Source organism: Chiloscyllium plagiosum, unplaced genomic scaffold, assembly GCF_037043375.1.
Source record: "Chiloscyllium plagiosum isolate Xiang-an unplaced genomic scaffold, Cpla_swu_hap1 HiC_scaffold_10, whole genome shotgun sequence".
Lineage (NCBI taxonomy): Eukaryota > Metazoa > Chordata > Chondrichthyes > Orectolobiformes > Hemiscylliidae > Chiloscyllium > Chiloscyllium plagiosum.
The window spans coordinates 118,425,925-118,439,152 of record NW_028270148.1 but is presented as its reverse complement, the minus strand read 5'-3'; the positions used below and the strand labels follow the sequence as shown (position 1 = coordinate 118,439,152).

At 42.1% G+C, this 13,228-nt stretch overlaps 1 protein-coding gene across 2 annotated transcripts in view; it reads left to right on the top strand.

The window, feature by feature from the left end:
- Positions 1–13,228, top strand: part of commd1 (copper metabolism (Murr1) domain containing 1) — a 109,929-nt gene that overhangs the window by 95,020 nt on the left and 1,681 nt on the right. The gene's annotated exons all lie outside the window — the stretch shown is intronic.

Here is a 13,228-nt window from a genome sequence, read left to right as displayed (position 1 = left end):
TTGGAGGTGGCGGAAATGTCGGTGGATGATTTGGTTTATGCGGAGGTTTGTATGGTAGAAGGTGAGCACCAGGGGCGTTCTGTCCTTGTTACGGTTGGAGGGGTGGGGTCTGAGGGCGGAGGTGCGGGATGTGGACGAGATGCGTTGGAGGGCATCTTCAACCACGTGGGAAGGGAAATTGTGGTCTCTAAAGAAGGAGGCTATCAGGTGTGTTCTATGGTGGAACTGGTCCTCCTGGGAGCAGATACGGCGGAGGCGGAGGAATTTGGAATACGGGATGGCATTTTTGCAAGAGATAGGGTGGGAAGAGGTGTAATCCAGGTAGCTATGGGAGTCGGTGGGTTTGTAAAAAATGTCAGTGTCAAGTCGGTCGTCATTAATGGAGATGGAGAGGTCCAGGAAGGGGAGGGAGGTGTCAGAGATGGTCCAGGTAAATTTAAGGTCAGGGTGGAATGTGTTGGTGAAGTTGATGAATTGCTCAACCTCCTCGCGGGAACACGAGGTGGCGCCAATGCAGTCATCAATGTACGTATGTGGGGAGTTCCTGGACTAGGGGGGATAGGACAGTGTCGAGGTGGGTATAAATGAGTTCAGTGGGGCAGGAGCAAGCTGAGACAATGGGTCGGCCAGGGTGGTCAGGCTTGTGGATCTTGGGAAGGAGGTAGAACCGGCAGTGCGGGGTTTCCGGACTATGAGGTTGGAAGCTGTCGGTGGGAGATCTCCTGAGGTGATGAGGTTCTGTATGGTCTGGGAGATGATGGTTTGGTGATGAGGGGTGGGGTCATGGTCGAGTGGGCAGTAGGAAGAGGTGTCCTCGTGTTGGCGTTTGGCTTCAGCGGTGTAGAGATCAATGCACCAGACTTCCACTGCGCCCCCTTTATCCGCTGGCTTGATGGTGAGGTTGGGATTAGAGCAGAGGGATTGGAGAGCTGCGTGTTGTGAGGGTGAGAGGTTGGAGTGGGGGAGGGGGGTAGACAGGTTGAGGCGGTTAATGTCCCGGCGGCAGTTGGAAATGAAGAGGTCGAGGGCAGGTAATAGGCCAGCGCGGGGTATCCAGGTGGATGCAGTGTGTTGGAGGTGGGCGAAGGGGTCCTCGGAAGGTGGGCGGGAGTCCTGATTGTGAAAGTAAGCTCGGAGGTGGAGGCGACGGAAGAAGTGTTCGATGTCACGGCGTATATTAAATTCATTGATGCGTGGACGGAGGGGGATGAATATGAGTCCTCTTCTTTGTTACTTCAAAAAAACTCAATCAAGTTTGTGAGACATGATTTCCCACGCACAAAGCCATGTTGACTATCCCGAATCAGTCCTTGCCTTTCCAAATACATGTACATCCTGTCCCTCAGGATTCCCTCCAACAACTTGCCCACCACTGAGGTCAGGCTCACCGGTCTATAGTTCCCTGGCTTGTCTTTACCGCCCTTCTTAAACAGTGGCACCACGTTTGCCAACCTCCAGTCTTCCAGCATCTCGCCTGTGACTATCGATGATACAAATATCTCAGCAAGAGGCCCAGCAATCACTTCTCTAGCTTCCCACAGAGTTCTTGATCAGTTCCTGGGGATTTATCAACCTTTAACTGTTTCAAGACATCCAGCACTTCCTCCTCTGTAATATGGACATTTTGCCAGATGTCACCATCTATTTCCCTACAGTCTATATCTTCCATATCCTTTTCCACAGTAAATACTGATGCAAAATATTCATTTAGTATCTCCCCCATTTTCTGTGACTCCACACAAAGGCTGCCTTGCTGATATTTGAGGGGCCCTATTCTCTCCCTAATTACCCTTTTGTCCTTAATATATTTGTAAAAACCCTTTGGATTCTCCTTAATTCTATTTGCCAAAGCAATCTCATGTCCCCGTTTTGCCCTCCTGATTTCCCTCTTAAGTATACTCCTACTTTCTTTATTCTCTTCTAAGGATTCACTTGATCTATCCTGTCTATACCTGCCATAGCTGAAAATATGTTGCTGGAAAAGCGCAGCAGGTCAGGCAGCATCCAAGGAGCAGGAGAATCGATGTTTCGGGCATAAGCCCTTCTTCAGCTCCTCTCGAAAGACCTGCGCTTTTCCAGCAACACATTTTCAGCTCTGATCTCAAGCATCTGCAGTCCTCACTTTCTCCTCGAAGATTTTATACCTGACATATGCTTCCTTCTTTCTCTTAACCAAACCCTCAATTTCTTTAGTCATCCAGCATTCCCTATACCTACCAGCCTTCCCTTTCACCCTGACACGAATATACTTTCTCTGGATTCTTGTTATCTCATTTCTGAAGGCTTCCAATTTTCCAGCCGTCCCTTTACCTGCGAACATCTGCCTCCAATCAGCTTTTGAAAGTTCTTGCCTAATACCGTCAAAATTGGCGTTTCTCCAATTTAGAACTTCAACTTTTAGATCTGGTTTATCCTTTTCCATCACTATTTTAAAACGAATAGAATTATGGTCGCTGGCCCCAAAGTGCTCCCCCACTGGCACCTCAGTCACCTGCCCTGCCTTATTTCCCAAGAGTAGATCAAATTTTCCACCTTCTCCAGTAGGTACATGCACATACTGAATCAGAAAATTGTCTTGTACACACTTAAGAAATTCCTCTCCATCTAAACCTTTAACACTATGGCAGTCCCAGTCTATGTTTGGAAAGTTAAAATCCCCTACCATAACTACCCTATTATTCTGACAGATAGCTGAGATCTCCTTACAAGTTTGTTTCTCAATTTCCCTCTGACTATTGGGGGGGGGGGGGGGGGGGGTCTATAATACAATCCCAGTAATGTGATCATCCCTTTCTTATTTCTCAGTTCCATCCAAATAACTTCCCTGGATGTATTTCGGGGAATATCCTCCCTCAGCACAGCTGTAATGCTATCCCTTATCAAAAATGCCACTCCCCCTCCTCTCTTGCCTCCCTTTCTATCCATCATGTAGCATTTGTATCCTGGAACATTAAGCTGCTCGTCCTGCCCATCGCTGAGCCATGTTTCCGTAATTGCTATGATATCCCAGTCCCATGTTCCTAACAATGCCCTGAGTTAATCTGCATTCCCTGTTAGGCCCCTTGCATTAATATAAATGTAGTTTAATTTATTAATCCTGCCTTGTCCCTGCTTGCCCTGACTGTTTGACTCGCTTCTGTTCTTAACTGTATCAGTCTCAGATTGACCTCTTTCCTAACTATCTCCCTTGGACCCACCCCTCACCTTACTAGTTTAAATTCTCCCAAGCAGTTCTAGCAAATTTCACTGCCAGTATATTAGTCCCCATCCAATTTTGGTGCAATCTGTCCTTCTTGTACAGGTCACTTCTACCCCAAAAGAGATTCCAATGATCCAAAAATGTGAATCCTTCTCCCATACACCAGCTCCTCAGCCATGCATTCATGCTCTATCCTCCTATTCCTGCCCTCACTAGCTCGTAGCACCGGGAATAATCCAGATATTACTACTCTCGAGGACCTTCTTTTTAAATTCCTGCCTAACTCTCTGTAATCTCCCTCCAGAGTCTCAACCTTTTCCCTTCCTCTGTCGTTGGTTCTAATGTGGAACAGTGACCTCTTGCTGGCCCCTCTCCCCTGTGAGAACGTTCTGCACCATCTCTGAGACATCCTTGATCCTGACACCAGGGAAGCAACACACCATTCTGCTTTTTCGCTGCTGGCCACAGAAATGCCTGTATGTACCTCGGACTGGGGAATCCCCGAACAAGATTGATCTCTTGTAACCCGACGTACCCCTCGTTGCATTAGAACCAGTCTCAGTACGAGAAACTTGGCTGGTCGTGCTATGTTCCTCTGAGACTCCGATACCTCCTACATTTTCCAAAACTGCATACCTGTTTGAAATGGATGTCGCCTCAAAAGACTCCTGCACTAGCTGCCTATCTCTCTTACCTTTCCTGGAGTTAACCCATCTATGTGACTGTATCTGAGACTTTCCCCATTTCCTATAAAAGCTATCCATCACATACTGTTGCTGTTGCAAATTCCTTATCGCTTCTAACTGTCTCTCCAACTGATCCATTTGATCTGCTAAGATTCGCAACCAACAGCATTTTTGGCAGATATAATCTGCTATAATCCTTAAACTCTCGTTAAACTCCCACATCTAACAAGAAGCGCATATCACTCTACTAAAGACCATTTTTGCTTCTTCACAATCTACCGACCCAGAAAATAACACCGTCTTATTCCTCTACAAACACTGCCCCAGGTTAAATTACTGATTATGACTTATGTCTCTTGATTAAACTTAAAATATACCTTGAAAAGCCTATAATCAAGAAAAAAACCACTCTACTCACTACTGCAGACTTTCTGTTGGACACCCTTAAAACAACAATACACCTATCTGCTTCTGTGCTGTGAACTTCGCCCAACAGTTCCTCCAAAATCAGTTGTGAATTTCATTGTTTGTTAATTTGAAAGTCTGTCTTTTCATTTGCCTATCGTAATGGGAGATTGATAATCTTGACCTCAATCTTAAATATGAACATCACCTGGTCCTGCTGTGGCAAGACGATTGAAGTACTGACATTCCAGATCTGTTCGGAATCCAGAACACAAGATGTAGTCAGAGGTGAAAAATTGCTTGTGATGAGTCAAGGAGTTGATGGGTGAAGAGGAGGGATGCAGGTTGGAAAAAGTGTTTCTTAACTAGTGTCGGATTTCAAAAGGGTAAAGACAAGTTGGCTGAATGGGCAAACAGATTGCAGGTGAAGTTCTCTGCATCTAAAAGTGGAGATTTGTTTCAATTTGGTAAGAAGAACATGGAGAGACAGTATAAATAAAAGGTGAAACTTCAAAGGGGATGCAGGAGCAAAAGGATCTGGGGGGGTATGTGTGCATTGTCATTACAGGTGATAGTTTAAATTAGAACATAGAACAATACAGCACAGAACAGGCCCTTCGGCCCACGATGTTTTGCCGAACATTTGTCCTAGCATAAGCACCCATCCATGTACCTATGCAATTGCCGCTTAAAGGTCGCCAATGATTCTGACTCTGCCACTCCCACAGGCAGCGCATTCCATGCCCCCACCACTCCCTGGGTAAAGAACCTACCCCTGACATCCCCCCATACCTTCCACCCTTCACCTTAAATTTATGTCCCCTTGTAACACTCTGTTGTACCCGGGGAAAAAGTTTCTGACTGTCTACTCTATCTATTCCTCTGATCATCTTATAAACCTCTATCAAGTCACCCCTCATCCTTCTCCGTTCCAATGAGAAAAGGCCTAGCGCACTCAACCTATCCTCGTATGACCTATTCTCCATTCCAGGCAACATCCCGGTAAATCTTCTCTGCACCCTCTCTAAAGCTTCCACATCTTTCCTAAAGTGAGGCGACCAGAACTGCACACAGTACTCCAAATGTGGCCTAACCAAGGTCCTGTACAGCTGCAACATCACTTCACGACTCTTGAATTCAATCCCTCTGCTAATGAACGCTAATACACCATAGGCCTTCTTACAAGCTCTATCCACCTGAGTAGCAACTTTCAAAGATCTATGAACATAGACTCCAAGATCCCTCTGCTCCTCCACCTCACTAAGAACCCCACCGTTAACCCTGTATTCCGCATTCTTATTTGTACTTCCAAAATGGACAACTTCACACTTGACATGGTTGAACTCCATAATTGAGGGAGTAGTTAATAAAGCATACTGCATCCTTGGTCTTAATAATTGAGGGATGGAATAAAAGATCAAGGAGGGTATTTTGAATTTTTATAAAGCATTAGATTGTCCGAGGGTGGAGTATTGTGTCTAATTCTGAATGCCATACTTGAAGTTAAAAATAACACAACACCAGGTTATAGTCCAACAGGTTTAATTGGAAGCACAGTAGCTTTCGGAGCGACGCTCCTTCATCAGGTGATTGTGGAGGGCTCTAATCCAATTCGTGATTCGTAATCCATTTATCAGCACTAATTCATAGAATTGTTATAGCACAGAAGGAGGCAATTGGCTCATCATACTTCATGAAGAAGCATTTTGACTAGTGCTACTCTCATCCTCACTTTGCTATTTCCCTGTGCATATTCTTCCTTTCCAGATATTCCAATTCCCTCTTGAGTACCTCCATTGGAATGTGACACAGGTAGGTTTAATGAAAGTGTATTCCATCAGCAAATTTAAAATGCCATGTAGCCAAATTTGCTGATGCCCAAGATAGGCAGGATTATAGACAGTATACATAGCATCGAGTTGCAAAGGATATTAGACCAGGTGAATCAGCAAAAATGTGGCAGATGGATTTTAGTGTATGTAAGTGTGGGCTTATCCATTTTGGACTGCAAAAGGGTAGATCAGGTTAACCCTAGATGTTATGAAGTTAAATAAAGTGGATGCCCAAAAACAGATACTTTGGGTTCAGATGTGTAAACTTTGAAATGCTATGAATAGGTGCAGAAACTAAACAGGAAAGCTAGCAGAATACTGCCTTTTATATCTAGAGGACTGGAGTATAAGGATGCAGAAATTTTGCTGTCCCAGCATAAAACCCTGGTAAGACCCAGCTTGGTTTACTGAGAGAAGATCTGGGCACCACACCTGAGGAAGGACATATAGGTCTTGGAGGGAGTACAGTGTGAGGTTTATAACAATGACACCTGAATTTACATTCTGAGGAGAGATTAGGACAAATTCGGATGATTTTCCCTCTGATTTCCCCGCTGATTTCGAAGTTATGGGGTGATCTGATAGCAGTCTTCCAGATATTAACAGGAAACGTGGGTAAAGATCAATTATTCCTACTCATCGGAGATTCTAGGACTGGGGGCATAATCTGAGAATTAGGGCCATACCATTCAGGAGACGCGTTAGGAAGTACTTCTACACACAAAGGGTGACAGATGTTTCGAACTCACTTCCACAAACAGCAATTGATCCTCGATCGGTTGTTACTTTTAAATCTGGGTGATACAAATGAAGTAAAGGGATTAAGGGACATGGGCCAAAGGCAGGTATATGCAGTTAGGCCACAGATCAGCCATGATCTCATTAAATAGTGGAACAGGTTCAAAGGTTGGCCTTTTCTTGTTTCTGTGTTCCTGGAACCCAATCACTTGGTTTCTCCTTGCCTTTTTTTTTGTTTAGAAATTGCCTTAAATCTGTATCATCATGTTCTCAAACCTTTTATTGCTGCCTCCACTTCAGCGTGCTCTGAATTTATCCCTTAAATCCCTGAGAGGCCAAACTTGTCTGTTGTAACTTGAATATATTCAAGGATTGAGTGTCATAATCATCTGGGATGCAGAATTTCAAAGATTCATAACCCTCAGAGTAAAAAAAATTCTCCTTGTCTCACTGAATGATCAAAGTCTTTTTCCTGAATGTGATCCTGTAACCTAGATTTCCTAGACCTCTGCATTGCCTGTCAAGCCCCTTCAGTCTTGAATGCTTCAATAAGATCACTTCTCATTCCCCAAACTCAATACATTATCGACCAATTCACTCAGTCCTTTGTCAAATGTTAGCCTTCTCATCCCAGGAATCTAACCATAACATGTTTTTCTTCAGATTGGATAGAGGTGTTTAAAACTAGGAAGTATCTTGATAGCGTGAGTCCTAAGTAACAGTTTCTACTAGCAAATGGATTGGTAACTGGAACAGGACTTCAAAATGATTGCCTCTGGTTATTTGACAATGTGAGAAATAAAATTGCACACAATTCAGAACAAAAGCAGGTCTGTGGAGAGAGAAACAGGGCTAAGTCCAATATGTTTCCTTCAGAACTCATGTAGCCAGTGAGTTGTTTAGATATGGAATGCACAAATCTGGAAGAGCATTAGGTTCAATTGTAACTTTCAAAAGAGATTTGGATAACTACTTTAAGGAGGTGACAAGTATTGGGCAATAGGGCAAGATCAAAGGAGTGCTGATCAGTTCAAATGAGGCACAGGCATAATGGGCTGAATGGCTTCTTCCTGTCCTGTATTATTCTTGATTCAGAAGTGCAAGAGACAAATGATACTCTTTCGAACTTGCCACATTGCCATAGCAGTTATAATACTTCACTTATGGTTGTAACATGATAGCATAGATAATAAATCATTCACTTCTTATTCATGTGACCATGTATTCAAATCCCAAGCCAAAGTGTAGCTACAGCTGTTTGGACCCTGATGAATGTTTTCTCAGCTTCTAACAAATCTATTGAATTGGTGACCTGCCAAAATCAAATATTTCACCTCGCAATAAAGATAAGACTCCCTTTGCCTCGCTCCTGGATTAATGACAGAAATTTGTACACTAAGTAAAAGGTCACAGGTGCTGTATATTTAATCATGTACTGCTAGTGCATATCTCACTGTCTACTGTACACTGAAGCCAACATTTCATGATTCAAATGTGAATGAAAATGTGTTCATTTCCCTTATTTGATATAAAAGCCCCATGCAGTTGACAAATATCTCCTTTGCAAAGGATATTTTGAGTCTAAGACACAAATCCTAAACTTTTTACCCAGGAATTGTGGGATCATCATGCAGTGTAGGCTGATTATGTAAATCTACTTCACTATTGCAATTATTATTCAAGAGCCTTTGCTCAATGAGGGCACATACATAACAAGACTCCTTGTTATTAAAAATAACACTATTTAAAGTGTAACAGCATCCCTGGCTAAAGCAACAATCTGAAAGGTTGATGATTCCCAATATTGTTAGCTGTTTATTCTTCTCTCAACCACTGCTGGATAGCAATGAGTTTTGATTAGCTTCTTGGAAAAGATCGGTCTTCCTCAAACATTGGCTAAATTCCATGGATAGAAACCAAAATCATATTTGTGACAAGCTCTGCTTGCAGTAGGTGTTTCTGTCTGTAGAGTAGAGTCCATCCAAATTTAGTGTTATAGTTTTGTATTGGGAACGTGGACCTTAAAGTGGAATTACAGTGTGGGGCTTTTATGCAGAATTGTTGAACCCACTAATAAAGAATTAAACTAGTGAGTTTTGAGAAGATTTACAGCTCGGGTTGAGGTTCTGGATGTAGATTTGCTCACTGAGCAAACTAACCTTCCAGCTCAGCGAGCACACCTACATCCAAAACAATTAAACTGCTTAATGTAAGCACAGATAAAATACCAAGGGAGTTGAAATCTCAAAACAAAAGCAAAAGCTTCTGTAAATACTCAACAGTGCAGGCAAAGTTTGCAGAATCAGTGATTGGTTCATCAGCCTATGAATTCCACAGTAGTCCAAAGGAAGGGATCTTTGACTGTCGCTGCTGGACCAGTTGAGTATTTCCTTTGTTTTTGACCTGTATTTCCTGGCTAACAGTCAAAAATGTAATTTGACCACCTACAGCCTGAACCCTGAATGCCTGGTGGCAGGTTCAGTTACAACATTTAATAGACATTTGGACAGGTACATGGACAGGACTGGTTTAGAGAGATATGGGCCAAACGTACGCAAGTAGGACTTGTTTAGTTTGGGAAACTTTGTTGGCATGGGCAAGTTAGACTGAAGGGTCTGTTTCCGTGCCATATGAATTTGACTCGAGAGCTTGAACCAAATCACAGAGGCAGTTGTATTTTCAGTCACCATGATGTGGGAGATGACCAAATTAATAACATTAGTCCCATCCTCCATCAGTGTCAGTAATGGTGCTAATCGTCATATTAGTTTTCTTCCTAAAGTCTTGCAATGTGACTCAAACAACATGACTATTGTGCAAGTTATTAAAAGTTTCTAAACAATTTAAACAAAGTTGTTTTTTTCAAAAGTGCAGAAATGAATCGACACTTTATTCCTTTACTGCACTTTTGCCCTCACCTTTTTTTTTTGTAACCACCTTGTGTCTTCTTTGTGACTTAATTTCCAACCTATCCCTGTGTCTCCAGCAAGTTTGGCAACCATGCCTTCCATCTGTGACGAAGCCACTCCTTTTCTAAGGTTATGCAGTCCTTGGCTCTTTTCAGAGAGGCCATGAATTACGCAGAGTCTGAAAAGTCTGGAGGTGAAGGGTTTTAGGGCCAACTTGATAATAGCTTAACAGACTGCCTCAGGCAGAAGGCTTTAAGTTTTTTTTTACATAAAACACGGGAGCAATGAAAGGGGGAGTGGCCAGTTCTCCCTGCTCAGCTTTTCTTTTTTATCATTTTAAACAAAACATAATTTATTTACAAGATTACTAAATGAAACACAAACAACAGAAAGCCAAATATCAAATAACTTATCCTATCTGGAAACCCAACAGACTATCCCAATTAATTATGCTGTTCCAAATACTTCCAACAATCCCCATAAATACCCCTTGGCACAAAAGATAAAATCAAACACAAGCTGCTACAGGGTAGAAGTCAGAGAGAGAGAGTACCAGCCTGAACTTGCTTCTTTAGGTCCATTTGCCTTTCTTCACACTACTACTTTAAAAGCAACCAGAAAAGCTGAGCTTGGAGAACTGGCCAATCTCCTTTCATTGTACATGAAAGCCTTCTGCCTGAGGCAGTCTCTGTTAGCTATTATCAAATTAGCCCTAAAAACCCTACAACTCCAGACCTTTTAGAGTGTGTTGTTATAACCTTTTCTGTGGGAAGAAAAGCCAAGAACTGCATAACCTCATTGAAGGAGATGCTTTGTCTCTCATCCCTTCACCGAAGGGAGTAATTACAGCCATGAGCAAAGTGAAAATTTCTGGTTTGATTTGATATTGTTTTGCATGTAGCACTTCAAGCAACATTCTCAGATTGTTTTTTAGAACCGTAGAATAGAGTCCGAGAGAGGTACAGCACAGAAACAGATCCTTTGGTCCAACACACCCATGCCGACCAGATATCCTTACTTAATCTAGTCCTGTTTGCCAGCACTTGGCCCATTTCGCTCCAAATCCTTCCTATTTGTATACCCATCCAGATGCCTTTTAAATGTTGCAGTTGTACCAACCTCCACCACTTCGTTTGGCAGCTCATTCCATACACTCATCATGCTGTGTGCGGGAAAAAATTGCTCCTCATGTTCCTTTTATTATCTTTTCCCTCTTCCCCCTAAACCTTTGCTCTCTAGTACTGGACTCCCCCACACCAGGGAAAAGATTTTGTCTATTAACCCTATCCATGCCCTCATGATTTTATGAATCTCTATAAGGTCAACCCTCAGCCTCTGTAAAATTGTAAATAATTGAGGTTCCAGCACAGATCCCTGTGGCACACAACTTGCAACCGGAAAAAAGACACATTTGCGTCTAATGGCAGCTTCCTGTTAGCCAGTCAGTCTTCTACCCCTTACACCAAAAACTTTTATTTTCCACAGTAACCTTTGACCTGGCACCTTTATCAAATGCTTTTTGAAAATAGAGATACAGCCCATCAAGCCTTTATCAACAGCATGTTACCTCTTCGAAGACCTCCAACAGATTGGTCAGACATGATTTTGCTTCCAAAAAACCATGTCGACTTTGGCTGATTACCTTGATCTTATCCAAGTGCCCAGCTCTAACTTCTTTAATAACAGCTTCTAGCATTATCCCTATAACAGGTGTTAAAGATAAAAATGTTTAGTCCTTGAATATCATGCATTCTAATAGAGTAAAAGGTTTATTAAGTAAGTTTCACTGAATATTCTGTGCATATTATCAAAGGGGAAGTTTATCCTGTTGTGTGAAATTTCAGGAAAAAACTTTTTGGAATCTTAAGTATATAAATGTTGAGATGTTTGGGAACATCCTGTAATTGAAATCCTAGCTAAAACACAATTCTGCTACAATTCTCAACAATCTCTCGTGCCATGTCTTCCTCACCCATCGCTCCTACTCTTATACTCTTCCTGGCTTCTCCCCTCACCCTCATGGAACCCTTTTCCAAACTGTCTGATCCTCCAGTTCTCCTTCTGTGCAACCCTGTTACTTCAGCCTCAACAGCTGTATTGACTTCAGCTCTACGCTGTGGAATTCCCTCCCCAAATCTTTCCTTCACCACACTCCCTCCCCCTTAAAAATTTCCTCAGGCCAACTCTTTAACCAAACGTGTCAAAATATTACTTTTTAGCTTAGCTTCTATTAATATATTCAAACACCTTTTGAGATTTTTTTCTCTGTTAAAGGTACAATATAAATGTAACTTGTTAAATTAGGTTTCTTGACTAGTGTGTGTGGACGATTTGCAGCTAATAGCTTTAAGAGTACAAATTTGTTTATTTAATCTGTGCTGAACATTGTGCTCTGATCACTGTGTTCTGTAAAATAAGGAGTCCTACTGATTTATGGAAAATAAATTGTATTTGTTTAATTTGTTCACATTTTTCATCCTGGGTTTTCTTTAGGCTCAGACAAATTTTACCTCTGATTTTGATTGAGTGTGGGTGTTTTATAAAATATCCCTGTTCAATCATTCCGCTATTTATTCTAGTGATCGCTGTGTGAATAAATCTGTGTTGCTTGCAGCTTGTTTTAGTTCTGCAGCAATGATGAGATTGTTACACTACAGCAGTGTCAGGAGATTTGTCATCTTGCCGTGGGCTCTCCTGCTGTTTACTTGGGTGAAAGCATCAATTGACTCTATTGTTGTCACTTTTATTTAAGAAAACTTAGTAGCCTTTAGAAAGTGGCAATTTTGTTTTAAAAATAGCTGCACTGCATGAAAAATCCATTGTGATAAAAGTATACTATGGGAGGTTGGTCAATAAATTAAAGGACATGGGAAGGGAGGTCATCTAATGGCATAGATTAAGGATTGGCTAACCGATGGAAAACCAGGTGGAATAAGTGAATTCTGTTCTCGTGTTGGTAGACTGACTTGTGGAGTAGCACAAGGATCAGTGCTCAGGCTCCAGCTATTCACAACACATCAATGATTTGGATGTAGAGATCAAATGTAATAATTTCAAGTTTAGAGGTGACATAAAGCTAGGTGTAAATGTGTTGTGAGGGGAATGTCAAGTGGCTTCAAGTGTATTTGGACAGATTTACTGAGTGGGCAGGGACATGGCAAATGGAATATAATGTGGGGAAAAAAAGGAAGGTTATCCCCTTTGGTACGAGGAACAGGTGTGCACAGTATTTCTTAAATAGTGAGAGGTTGGAAAGTGCAGATGTACCAAGAGACTTGGGTGACCTTGTTGATAAGACACTGAAGGCACTAGGTGTAGCAAGCTGTTAGGGAGATTAATGAAATGCTAGACTTAATTGCAAGAAGACTTGAGTGCAAGAGTAATGATTGCTTCAATTGTATAGGAATTTGTTTAGATTGTACCTGAAGAAATTCATGCTGGGCTTGTACTCCATAGAGT